The following is a 14,776-nucleotide window of genomic DNA, read 5'->3' on the forward strand; positions in this document are numbered from 1 at the left end:
ACTCCTCAAAAGCAATTGAGAATAATAAGTTGTGTTGGGTAGAGGGGGGACCTAGCTCTCCTTATATAGTAATCCCTATAGGGTCCGACTCATCACACCCCAATAGGAATCTATCCGGCCCACACTAAGCCACCCACATTAGACTTCTAATATAACTTAATGACCCCACTTTATTAGACCAAAACCCTAATTAGCCTGGTTTAGGGATTTAATTATGTCCATATAGAGTTTTATTAGAATTAAAATTCTAACATTCTCCCACTTGGACTTACATTAAATTCCTTATATTTAAAAGGATTTAAAAACGATTTGACCAAAACAAATCACGTGCTAACAACTCTTTAAGAAAACTTTATGTGCACAATTTTTAAAATAAATTGGTCTAGAGGTCATATTAGAAAGTCAATCCTATCCCATAGAGTTTTAGACATGAATCATGGCGGTAATCGCATCTATGATCAAGCGACACGAGCCTTCCATGGTCACGAGAGCCCTCAACTCTACTAACATGGATGCAATGTGGTAGTGTGGCAACGAGATAATACTCACGTAGTGATTCCTTATGTATTATCCGTTTATCACCCAAAATTTCTCTTCTTTAAGTGGCACAGCTCACTAGAGAAATAAACTTCGTGATTCTAACGAATCGATGTCTCATCTTGAATAACTCGAGTTTTACTTTATGTGTTACAAGACATACCTTTAGGCTAATAACTTAATGCCCCAACTTGCTTAAGGTTAACACATTCCTTAAGTCTTTAAAACTAGATATATATACATCATGTCAATAAATGAAACACCCAAGTGTTCAAAAGAATTTTGCATGCAATGACAATCGATACATATAAGCCAAGATTTACCACACGGTAAAAATTACGATGAAAATAAACTTTATTTTACAATGGAGCAAAACAACTCCCACTAACCAACCGCATCCCATGATGCACCTAAACCCATGCTTATGACATGTCTTTCAAAACACAAGGGCGAAGACCTTAGGTTAGGGATCTATAACCATATCATCTCGTATTAATATGCTCCACCGCAATGTCACCTTTCTTTATCGTCTCCTTTATGGTCAAATACTTGACCTTCATGTCCTTAGACCCTCTAAGTTCTTTATTGTTGTTTATAAACAACACAAAGAAATCGTTATTACTATATGTCCGGATGGGTCTATCCACAGAATCTAAAATGGTCAACTACTTTATGAGATTCTGAGTCAAATAACCCGAGTAGCAACCCCATGGCATGCTACAAACTTTACCGTATAGTCAATGTGGTTACCAATGTTTGTTTTGTATTGCTCCATAATACTACCCTTCCTTGCCATTAGAAAACTTAACCGGATGTGGATCTCCTATCATTCTCACAAGCTAGCAAGGTCGAATCAGATGACCCACTAGCTTGAGTTCAGAATGTGTCTTTATGTTACATATAATCTTTTGTCCCCTACAAGTACCATAATACTTTCTTGCGCAAGAACCTGGCTAAGACCAGGATCTCACCGATATCGCCAAGAAGACCCATCACAAAAGTAATATCCGATCCGCATACGTGAGCATACATGATACTACCTAGTGCGCTAGTATAAGGCACCTCATTATGTCATCCTTCTAGACTTCATTTTTCGGCACCGTGTCGAGCTCGGTTTGAGAACATGAACATTCTCGTGTTTGCAATCCAAAGATATCGAACCTCTCCGAATACGACCAACATAAGCCCTCTAAGAAAAACTTAGTAAACGACGAGAACGATCCCTATGGATCTCAATGCCAAGGACAAAAGAAACCTCACCAAGGTCCTTCATGTCAAATTCCCTAGATAATAGTTGTTTTCATTTATGCAACATCCCAAGGTCACCGCTAGCAAGCAGGATGTCATCCATATAAAATATGAGAAAATAGAATTTGCTCCCACCGACCTTGTGATATATACACTCGATCCGCTTTGTTTTCCACAAAACCGAATGAAGTCACGACACATCCAAACTTCAAATACCACTGCTGGAAGCTTGTTTGAGACCGTAGATAGACTTCTTGAGTCTACGCAAGATGGTCTGAACCATCCACCGCAAGACCCTCAGGTTTAATTCAACAAGCTCCCAAACATCATTATGTTTCATCGATTCCACCTCATCTCTCATTGCATCTAACCACAAATCTAACTGAGAACTAGAAACAACGCCTGAATAAGTAATCGGATCAACCACACAACCAATGTCGTAGTCATGTTCTCTCGTATAGACCTCATAGATAGATGGTATTTCGAATTTCTCCCCTTGATGGATTTCCGTGATGGTGCTAATCGCTCACCCCGAACCGAGAAATCTCATTGAATCGCATCAATGATAGGATCTCAATCGCATCCCGATTGAGAGGAATCTCATCAGTGCTACATGAATGTCAAGGATAGTTATCAATATCAAGCTCCCGAACTCCACAGGTGTAACTAATGGCGTGGTATGCCCCACATCCGTCTGAATAGGTAGAAGAACATGTACCAATGTACCAACCATGTCACTATCTCGAACAGTCTAAGAACAATCATTCCTTTTGGCCATATCAAATTCCAGAAACTTCGCTGCCTATAAGTCCATAATTCTAGTGTCTCCGTAGGGGTTATAAAATTTATATCCCTTCGAATGATCTGGGTAGCTAACAAAATAGTAATGAGTAGTCCGGGATCCAACTTGTTCAAAGTCGGATAATATAGTTTTACTTCGCAGGCACCCCAAACTCTAAGATGATTTTCGGGTTTAGTAACTACATGGTTAAGGATACAATGAGTAGTTTTCAAAAAACTTCTCCCATAAGAACTTAGGTAAAATTTGTCTTACTAATCATACTCTTCACCAGTGCGGTTATGCCTTTCGGCGACACCATTTTTCTCAGGACTTCCTGGCATAGTAAATTGACCAACTATCGCAGAGTCCTCTTAGTATTTGGAAAATAGGCCCTTAAGCTATCCAGCATCGCCATGTCTGCCATAATACTCACCCCCACGATCGGATTTAACAATTTTAATAACTTTCCCCAACTGTTTCTCAACTTTAGTCCCAAAAATCTTGAACTTGTCAAGAAATTCAGACTTTTTCTTTAATTAAGAACAGATAGCCATATCGGGAGTAGTCGCCTGTTAAAAGTGATGAAATAAAAAATTTCTACACAATGTGGCTGAACAGGGACCACTGATGTCAATGTGAATGACCTCCAACAGGTCAGAACTATAGACTACAGTTTTCTTCTTTATCTTGGTCATCTTTCCCTTACATCAGTCTACATAAGTTTCTAGATCACTTTCGAGAGTAGGTAGGATGTCAGACTTTATCAGTCTTTCCACTCTTGCCTTAGAAATATGACCTAACATTTTATGCCACAATGTGAAAGACCGTTCTTTAGGTAAAGGTCTTTTGGAAACAACGTTTTCAATATTATGGAAGGCGTAGATATCATTGGGAGATAAACACAGTCTGTACAATCCATTGGACGTAATGTAGGAACCAACTTTATTTGAAACAAATTTATCATACTGTTCTTTATTTCAAAATGGTAACTACCAATGTCCAACACTGAAATCGAAATTAAATTTCGCCTGAAGGATGGTACATAAAAAGTATTCTTTACAGTCAAATTAAAACTAGAAACTAGTAATAAAATGATATCTCCCACGAACTTTACGTCAATCATATCCATCATTCCCTATGACAAGTCTTGATTCATCCTGATTTGGCCTCTTCCGGTTTATGAATCCCTATATGGTAAAAGCAACTTAGTTAGTTGCCCCGCCGTCTAGCCTCCAAGTACTGGATGAGGCTTATGATAGATTGGACTCACAAACAAAAGCCAAAGAATCGTTACCTGATGGCCTGGGTTTTGATAACCAAGTCTTGTATTTGTTGCAGTCCTTCTTTATGTGACCCTTCTTCTTGCAAAAGAAGCAGCGATCACTCTCTTTCTTGAAAGAGTCTTTCTTAGGTCCCAAATTGTTAATCCGATCGCACTCTTTATTGGCAGACTTATGAGTATGGTTTTTAGACTTTTCACTCTCATGGGATTTGGAAATAACAAGTAGTTTCTCTTCCTCGGATACAACCCTAGAAATAAGGTCATCGATACTCCAGACATCGTCCTGGGAAAGGTAGTTGGTTTTGATGATGTCAAAATCAGAAGGTAGGGTATTAAGAACTTGATGAACAATCAAGGCATCAGGAAGAACAATATTTAAAGCTTTGATTTTGGTTTGATAGTCAATCATCCAAACAATATAATCCCTAACACCCCCAGAACCATGGTATTCCATATTAAATAGCCCTTGCAGAAGTCTCCCAATCTTAGCATTCGATGAAACTTGGTATCTCTTGGAAATTGCATCCAGCAATACTCTGGCAGTACATTTATCAGGTAGACCACTCTTAAGGTGTTCCGGTATCGACCTCTTTATAGATAGTACAGCTAAGCGATTACTCTTTTCCCATGCAGAATGCACAAATTTTTCATCCTCAGTACTATCAGCTGTTAGGTCCATTGGTTTATCTATAACAAGGGACGTATGCACATTTGCCATCTTTATGGCAAACATAATGTCCTCTTTCCACTTCTTAAAATTTGACCCAGTAAGAATCTCAATAGTGACCATGTTATTATTGACAGAAAATGTGACTGAAAATTTAAACAATGAACAGTACAATAATCAGCATGATGCAAGTACAGCTTGAAACCTTATAAGCTAATGAGAATTTTACACACATCGTTGTGAAAACACCTTTGGGCTGAATTCCCAACATGCAATTGTAAAAATCCCTACATACCAGTGGCCATGGGAATACAGCTCAACTTTCAAAATCCACCACCTTTGGGTGTGCAGAATTTTAGGGTTAGCCTATTCATATGCATACTGTATATGTACCCCTTCAAGTACCAATACATGACCACCACCTTTGGGTGTATGACCACACATTAGAGTTGAAGGACATCCCACAATCGTATGAGACCGGTGTTTCATAAATCCAACAAGGAAGGTCGCTTTGGCGGCTGCATCCTGTCGAACCCATGGAACCCTCTCTTGGGATATTCCAAAATTACTTACATCCTTAAACAAATCGTGTTATTTTATACTTTATGACAAGGGGCTTAACTGTCTCAAAATTAACACAAATATGCCAATAATATTGTTCATCAAAGTAGGTATTCCAAGAAGTCGAAAATTAGTTCGGTTCCCAATGGAACGAATCGACAAATTCCATAATAAGGCATGCATCAAAAGAATACCAAAAATATTTAAAATATTCATATCCGATCAAAACAGAGGGCACCACTGTGTAGAGCACGAAAAACAGAGCCAACGCAAAAACGGACCCCAAACGAGTCTCGTAGCCCCGTAAAGTCTGGCCAAAGTTCAAGTCAAAACGGTTGATCAGACTGGTCAAACCGGTCCGAAAGTCAAACAAAGCAATTTGGTTCAACCCCCGGTCCGATCGAACCTGTTCAAACCCGGTCCAACCGGGTTCGGGTCAGACCAAAGCGGGTCAGTAGGCGGGTCAACGGGTCGGGTTTTCGGGTCAGAAATCGGGTTGGCCCGACCCGGGTGGCGCACGTTAGCATCGCCTATACATAGAATCAGGCGCACGATAGCAAAACCCAGATTCTCTCTTTTTTTTTTCTTTTTTTTTTTTTTAACATCTGCCGGCGAGTGAAGATCACCCGCGGCTGCCGCCGGCGCGTGAGAGCGCGTCCGGCAGCCGCCGGCGGTGATCCACCCACCGAAAACTCTGATTTTGCGAGCTCTACGCCCCCATGTGATCAGATCCGTTTCGCCGGCTAAAAAAATCGGCAGAATGCCAGTGTCCGTACGGGTTTTTGAAAAACTGGAAAAAACCCTAAAAACCTTGATTCGAATCAAAAAATTTTCGATTCCCTTATTATGTTCTATTATTTTGAATCCATATAGGTTCAAGAACGGATCTATGGAGGCTCTGATACCACATGTTGTAATAAATCGATCCGAATAGGGACAAAATCCCAAAAGCCAGGATCTCCATAGGGCGTTCAAGAACACAATCTAATAAATAATAGAAAATAGGGATAGAACCACTGACCTTGTTTCGCATCCATAGTGATGATGATTGCAGCGGAAAATAAAGAACAAAGATCTAGGTGCTTCCCCTCTATTCCCAAAATAACTGGCCTGATGAGAATACCGAATGCGCAGGGACGGCGAACACTGAATATCTCCCTCTCTTTCTAGAATGCACTCCTCAAAAGCAATTGAGAATAATAAGTTGTGTTGGGTAGAGGGGGGACCTAGCTCTCCTTATATAGTAATCCCTATAGGGTCTGACTCATCACAGTCCCAATAGGAATCTATCTGGCCCACACTAAGCCAGTCCACATTAGACTTCTAATATAACTTAATGACCCCACTTTATTAGACCAAAACCCTAATTAGCCTGGTTTAGGGATTTAATTATGTCCATATAGAGTTTTATTAGAACTAAAATTCTAACATTCCCTATATGATAAGATGGAGAATTCCGAACTATTAACAATTTTCGACTTAGCCGCCTTCCTAAAATATCGGTATGGTCTGTCAAGAGGAGGCTATGTGTGAAATTGATTTTGAGGAATGCTTATGCCATATGGACTGAAGCCCCGTCCTCTGCTTTTGTACTGTATCACATGGCACAAGTCTGTGACACTTGCAACCACCTTCTCTGAGTTCTATCTGAGATATATTTAGAACTGAGATAAGAAGATGAGGGTAACCATCCAATCCATGGAATTTTGTGTTTGATCAGACCAAAATATGGAAAAATGTCGAAGAACATTCTGATGCCGGATAGGGCTCAAAACAAGACTATGTTCTTAAGTGAACACTGAATTTGGAATTCTGAGAGACGACTGGAAGAAATTTCTTGCAAGAACATTATTTTAGTACTGCTCTTCAAAAATTGGAAAATTGATTACATTAATTCTGACTTCTATTATCCGTGTCTAGTATGTGTAGGCTTGAAACTGAATTTTTGAGTGAGAATCAATGAAAATCCTAGGTCTCTATTCCCCAAAAAAAAATAAAAATCCTATATATTCTTCTTTTCAAACGTAGACAGTTGTCCTAGTTTAGTGAGATCCTTCCAGATTAGCGGAAAATCCTAGATGTTTTTTCCGAATGTAGCAGCTTCACAGGTGGAAATGTTTCTTATATTCAATTATCTTTTAATCAACCAAGATCCTCAGTCCATCTAATCTCTTATACAGGGGTTGGTTAGGTGTGAATTGAGAGCTTGCTGATTGGGTAATCCCATGTGGTGTACTATAGCCAATAGTTGCTCTCTATTACAAGTCTACAGGTTGGGTCATGATTTTAGGTATCAGGATCAGGATTGGCCATATCAGTGGTATCGAAACAGGGGAGGGCAAAATAGAAAAAAAACCTGTATCAGGGTTTTAGGGCTAAAAATGTCCAATACGGCCGATCTGTATTGGTATCATTAGCTACCGATACCTGTCCTGATACCATGCACTAAAACCCTGGGTTTGTGGATTTTATGATAGAAAGGGTTGAGTTGTGAGTTTTGATATGATGAATGGAGGTGGTGTCCTAGTGCTCCATGCTTGCTACTTGCGTTGTGCCGGTCTTTGAATGCAGGATGTGCAGCTGTTCCTACCCGTTTGACTCAACTGTTTCTCGATAAAATTATGCTATACTCAAATATTTTGATATGGCTTTGTGATATTTTTGTTTATTTTGTCAGGGAGGTTCATAATATGGATCTTTTCCAATATGTTTTCCCCGAGCATGCTGTTTGAAAATTGAAAATTCAGGTTGAGTGGGATGAAATAAATGCTGCATGGGGTCAGGCATGCCTTCTCCTCCACACAGTGGCTCAGTATTTCCGGCAAAAATTCCCGTATCCTTTTATTGAAAATTTGGTTATATAGCTTACAGCCTTACACACAGGTAACTTGCATATCAAAATCCTCAGCCATTAAAGTCCTTGGTAACTTGCCTCTTGCCTTAGAAACTCTGGGAATATGCTTGGATATTTGGATTATAGAAAAAGGGAGGGGCGGGGGGGGGGGGGGGGGAGAAGACAATCTGGTAGTTTTTTCGATCATTATTTTTTGGAATTATCCTTGCTCTTACTTTTGGTTGATCGAGTTCTCTTTATGACTTTAAAATAGAGAGATCATTACTGATATAGCAATAAGAGAACAGTAAAACGTGGAATGCAAGAGTCTAGTCCAAGTTGTTCTCCCCAATATTTAGTGGCTTGATAGCTTACCCTCCAAGGCTCCAACATATTGCATACTTGCATGATCTAAGGCATTACTTACATCAACGAAACTAAATTTTCAATATGAAACAGTTTGTAGGATATCCTAAACTTGTTTTCCAGATATCGAATAACAATTCTTCCTCTTGGAAGTTACCCTCGAATTATGGACTGCAGCAATAACACATATGAGCTGTAAGTATGAGAAATCCTCTTGATTTAATTGGAATTGTTACAAAGTTTGAAGATTCTTCTCAAAGATATTAAGGTGCTTGTTGGATTAATTTGTATTGATTGCCAACCAACAACTAGTCAGTATACATACCACACAAACAAACAGAGATATTAAGGGGTTGTTGGACCTGCCATCTGAGAGGTCCATCAAGGAGATCACAATATTTCGTATTTGTAAGTGATAACAATCAAATGCCCATGACACCAGTTCAGGCATGTCCTTGGCAGGACTATCAACTGGTATTCTGAGCTCTCTAACTGTGAATATATGCCATTGGCTGTTTCTGGGTCATTGTTTTGATCTACTCAGAACCAATCTTGATTTCCCCTGCCACCAGGTCCATCTGTCATTTGATTTCTTTGCACAGTGATTCTTCGTTAAGTGCTTCACACTGATAAGGGAAAATTTTCTCTCCTCAAGGTTTGGTCCAGTCAACTTGTTTTGGAGCTCTCGCTATTGCAAAGCGATGACTCTATTCCTGACATGTTTGAAGGACTTTGCAGAGTTTGCATATTCTAAAGATCAAGAGAACAACATACCACCAGAAAAATGTTTCAAGCTACCATATAAGTAAGCATTCTTGGTTGATTTGTTTCTTTACTGTATGTCAGTTTTACTTGTAAAATCTCTATATCTTCCCTTTTTTCATGCAAGTGTGGCATTTGTCTTAATATATAGGAATCACTCTCCTGATATTTATCATTAATTTAATGTTCATCCACAAACTGTTAGGTGGAGTAGGTAAATAGTTATTGTGAAGAAAATAAGGAAAGAAAAATAGAGGGTGTTTTGTAATATGAATGGTGGAGACATGTAGAATCACCTCTCTGTAGAGTTAATATAGAAGATCACTTTAGTGTTTATATTAGTTTGGTGTTCTTACTTTCTTGCACAATCATGAGTCCCCCCCCCCCCCCCCACACACACACTTTTGGGATGGGGCTGGGGGAGAGGAGAAGGGGGTTTATACTGGTCCAACCTTCGGGTTATTACATCTTTTCCCATTTAAGTAGGACATTTATGATGAACCTGAGGTCTATGGTCCTCAGTGGACCCAATCCATTATAACTAGATCTAGCTCACCAAGTAATCTGTATTGATTATGCCATTTGGGGGCCCCATCCTTTACACTCTGTGGAGCCCAAACTTCAGAAAGGGTGGGTTCTTGAATGGTACAGTATAGAAGACAGTTGTAGAAGTATATCATTGTTTTGGGCTTGAAGAAACCGAAGTGTCCAAAAATTCAAGAATTGATCTAAGTTTTGTTTTATGAAACTAGATATGGCATTTCTCTTGGTGAAACATTGGTTGGATTAATGCAAGTGCGACCTGTAGACAGAAAGACGGCTAGCATCAAATGTTCTTAAAATAATTTGAGCTTTATCTATTTCTGACATTCCAGGTTGACCGTGTAGGATCGAAAATGACAGAGTGGAGAACTACACCATTACGCAGAGTTTCAACTTTCAACAAGCAGGAGAATTGGACTAAAGCTGTAAAGTACACCCTCTGTAATCTCAAATGAGCTCTCTACTGGTTTGTTGGGAACACGAACTTTCAGCCTCTTTCTGCAATGGTCTCCTGCAAGAGGCTTTTTGTACACAAAACCTGCTATGGACTCATAAGTCTGATCCTCTAAACCCACCAAACCCATGATATGTCCAAAAAAGAGAAGAATTGATACAGTTTTACATACACATGCCAATCTGTATATAGCAATGTACGTGCAAATCAATAGTCAGGAAACTGGTTGCTGTATATTATAGCTTTTATACAAGGATGTTTCTCTATTTTTCTGTATTACACACAAATCTACTCTTGAGGACCCTAATGGGGCAGTTTTCATCATAGGACAACCCTACCCTTTCTGAAAATATTGCAAGCGTGAGGTATACTGCTTTTACAAGGTAACCATGGCAGGTACCTATGGGTTGAGGCAAGGCATCTCATATGGGTCTTACCATATTCCAACTAGTGGGAGTGGGGGTGGGGGGAACGTGGCTCTGGTGCAGCAGTGGTAGGAGCTGCACAGGTGCAGCACCAAAACCATCCCAAATACAAAGGGGGGGGGGGGGGTGGTCATTTCACATGTGGGGCCCAGGTGGGACCCACCTGTGAAATGACTACCTTACCCCCTTTTTTGCTGCAGTTTAGCGGTGCTGCACCTGTGCAGCTCCCGCCACGGCTGCACAGGATCTTTTTCAGGGATGGGGATGGGGGTGGGTTACCACTTTGAGTAGATAGATGGGTGATTACTTGCGAAATTTCAAATTTCCTGATCTATCTACACCATATGGCTCATCTTATGTTGGGTTTTCTCCCCCAGATTTTAAGTGACCCATGCTTCATGGTTGGTTGGGGTTCAATGGGATTTCAAGGGATTATAGGTTGGTTTTATGGAACTCATGGTTCAGGTATCTGCCATTTTGGATTTCATGGTTTAAGGTAAGATAGAAGGGTTCATGGTTTCAACTATGGTTTTAGGTCTCTCTCTCTCTCTCTCTCTCCGCCCCACTACCTACCACACCAGAAGATTTGGTAAATGTTGGACTTTACTTATGCGAGCCTAAGCACACCAGATGAGCCAAAGCCCACTGGAGTACCTACCACCAATTCAAAAATAGGTACTGGACCACTGGTTTTAAGTAATAACACCAAGAAGGCCCAGTGTTGCATGATAATGAGTTAATAAAGGCTCTCTGTTTGTGGAAATCTGATTTCAGAAAAAATATTTTCAGGACTTTCTTATTTTTCAATGTTTCTTCTGGAAAAAAAAATAATTCAAGTTTGAGGAGGTGAACTTGGAAAATTACATCCTGGAAAATTTCCGTAATGCTCTTTTTCTGGAACTTTTTCGTAAGCTTGTCTTTGTTGAGTAAGAGTGTGACCGTTGATCGAATCAGTAATGAACTCTTTCTCTCCCTCGCCTTTGATAATTTATCCCTCTCATGTGGCTCCGTTTGATTGTAAGACAAGGGAAGAAAATGAAATCAGGAAAAAAAATCCTCTGTAGTATAGGCATCTTGCATGCGGTGCTTGAGAGCTTGACATGTGGATGATGTGACATCCAACAATGCCGAGTTTGAGAAGAAAAAAAAAATAAAATTTGGATCAATCGAGCTCACACCGTTGGCTGAAGCATCTTCCACATGTCGAGCATTCAGACTCAAACTGTAAAGGATTTTCATCAAGGAAGTCAAGGGAAATATTTGCATTTTCTGGACATCAGTCTAAAACCCCGTTACTACACATCCAGTGACTTCGGTCATTTTTATCACCTCACGTACAGTACACCAAAAAGGTACATCTGACGGTGCACCTTAAAGTGATTTTGTTTAAAACACTCCCCCAAGTGCATGTGCACTGTTAGTTGTACTTTTTTGGTGCACTTGAGGGTGTATTGTACTTGAGGGGATAAAGGTCCGTGACTTCAGCCACCATTCAATTCACTCTCTCTTCAATTCACTCTCTCTCTCTCTCTCTCATAAAAATCCTTTGCCGTACTGCAGGGTGCACCCACGTGACCTCTACTATGCGGCAGGATGTGTACCACACACCTTGCAATACGGCTGAGAATCCTGATTCGGGTAGGTACATGTTCACGTACTTAGCGGGTCCTCACCACCTGCCCGCTTCGTTTCATTAATATGAGTAAATGAAAACCGGAAATAGAAATTTCTTCTGCGTGGGAGACTTGGACGGATTAGAATTGTTCTCAAAAACCTTAGAATCAGCCTTGTAATCTGTTCGAAAATCCCTAGAATCGACTGTTCAAAATTAAAATTTGTTACTGCGTATGCTAGTCCAAAATAACCGATCCAATCGATTCAATTATGATCTAAATTAACCAATTTAACCGATTCTAATTCCGACTTTAAGACTTTGGTACCACCCAATGGTGGCCCAAGAGAATCTTTTCCATTTATCCGTTATCTTCCTCCTTTTCTGTATAAATAATTCGTCTCTTTTTTTCTGTGGTTTAGATATTGAAAAGGAATGTTGGCAATTGGTTTAATGAGTCCAAACTCCTACGGCAACACTCCCTCTTGCCATTGTAAAGATGATTTGTATTCTTTGTTGTTTTTGGTTGTTAACACCATGCGACCCACACTGTAACCATATAGCAATCCAACGGATCCACCCCGTATTAAAATCCTCTACAGTATTGGTGGGGTGGCAGTGCACATCCGGCGGCACAGCAGAGGCCATGTGTGTCATATATGTCACCTAACCTCTGTTGTGCCGTTAGATATGCACCGCCACCTCGCCGGTACTGCAAAGGATCCTGGTCCCTCTCTCTCTCTCTCTACGTTTCTTATTTTAAGTCGTAATGAAGGGACAGATGGAATTAATTTATGGACCACACCATCCATATTATCTTAGGATATACCCCTTACCTTAGGACTTTCTAAAGTATCTTGGTATCTATACTAGACCCACTTAAGGTTTAGTATTTAAGTTCAATGATTCAAAAAAAAATCAATGATTTAGAAATTTGAGATTGACTTGTATGATCCAAGGCACTTTAAATTAAAATCTATCCATTTGATTCCAAAAATCTTGGAATTAACCATTCTGGAACGATTGAAATCGAAATTAATCATGCTCGATTCTAATCCAAATTGGACAATTTGGTTGATCCTATTGACCTATTCCGAATTTTAAAACCATGGGTCTAGTCCATAGTTAGTAAGTTCGGGAATGGCAATAATATGGGAACGGATACGTACGGCAGTCAAACGGACTATCTGACAATAATACTATTCAAAAAATCCGACATAATAATATGGTACGTGTTTAATACGTGTATAATATGGTTACTATGTAAAAATATGGGCATACATTCACTATGCAATAGACATGTACACCTAATAAACACAATAATAGTATTTACTGATGTGCCTAAATATATAGTTTGATTGGTTAATAAGCTTAGATTCATTACATTCTTTATTGTAGGGATTAGAATGGCCAATCAAAAGGGATGATTGAAATGAATGTTACTTATAAAGAGTCTTTTTAGCTTTTATGTACCTAACAAGAAGTAAGATAACATGATTTCTCTTCATTCATAAAATCTTGCCGTCTCTAGAACAAGATAAACGTCTCTCCCGCAGCACTCTCCCCCCTCCCCCTCATATTTTTCTTTCTAATTTCTTCTCTAGTTTCAGATTATATTTTCAATGTCTAATTTTAGGTTTCGGTTCTACTACTGAATTGAGTTTTGTTATTAAATATTAACTAAATCTGAGTTTATTTCATGCTTCATGGATTTTGGACTTTAATAAATCCCAAAGTCTGTCTCTTTGACCGTCAAAAACAAAAAGAATAGATGGTTCTGAATCTATAGTGATGGAGTTTTTGGCTAAGAAAAAACTTTGAGTTCTCACAGATTGTATATGTTTCGTTTGGTTGGATTTCTTGAAAAAAACTGAACGAGTTCCCTTGTGTTGTTGTTGGGCTTCAATTTCTAAGCTCTCCCTGCGATTCTCCTCCATAGAATGGAGGGAAAAAAGTTTCTAAAAAATACCTTAAGAATTGTCGTTTCAAGTGCACCGCTGCAATCGTCGGCTTGACGAACGCAAGAACCACTGTTGCAATCACCGACAGAACACAAGAAGAGGAAGAAGAGACAGAGAGGAATGGAGAAGGGGAACCAGCCGCTAGAGGTTTGGTTTTCCGCTGGAGAAGAGACGAGGGTTTGGTAGATTTTAGGTTTTTTTTAATCTAACGGTTAGTATTAAGAATTGGTTTAACGGTTAAGAAAGATTTAGTTTTTTTTTAAAAAAAAAATATATATGTAAACGTATAATACGCGTATTATATGCGTTTCATTCAAGTATCATACGACGTTCCTTAAAATATGTATATTTTATCAATTCTAAAATATTATACGTAATACGGAGTTTTTTTCATTCATACGTTCGAATATGTGTATAATATGCATATAATACGCGTATTTACTAACTATAGTCTAGTTTGTTTCATTCGGGCCTAATCAGCCCTACCAATTGAAGACCTTGCAAACATTACAAACCATTTATGTAATCAGGCTTCGTTGGCAACCTATGGGTATGGACACACTTTGGTTCAATCGGTGGGTTACTGGTCTATAATTATAGTAATTAGATTTTAAACAAGTTAATTGGCTAGTCAAAGTATAAATAGGCCTTAAATGGGCTATTATCTTGCTAATCGGAATATAAACAATTGGTTAATGGTGCAAGTTGATCTCGATTGGATGCCCATTAGGTTACGGACCAGGC

At 39.3% G+C, this 14,776-nt stretch overlaps 1 long non-coding RNA gene across 1 annotated transcript; it reads left to right on the forward strand.

Annotated features, from left to right (window-relative positions):
* Positions 1-6,514: 6,514 nt before the first annotated feature.
* On the forward strand, positions 6,515-8,441 carry LOC122664169. Its single transcript, XR_006333302.1, has 3 exons — positions 6,515-6,578; positions 7,824-7,909; positions 8,399-8,441. It is a non-coding gene; the product is annotated as an uncharacterized LOC122664169 (long non-coding RNA).
* Positions 8,442-14,776: the final 6,335 nt, after the last annotated feature.

The sequence above is a fragment of the Telopea speciosissima genome, chromosome 6 (assembly GCF_018873765.1).
Source record: "Telopea speciosissima isolate NSW1024214 ecotype Mountain lineage chromosome 6, Tspe_v1, whole genome shotgun sequence".
Taxonomy (NCBI): domain Eukaryota; kingdom Viridiplantae; phylum Streptophyta; class Magnoliopsida; order Proteales; family Proteaceae; genus Telopea; species Telopea speciosissima.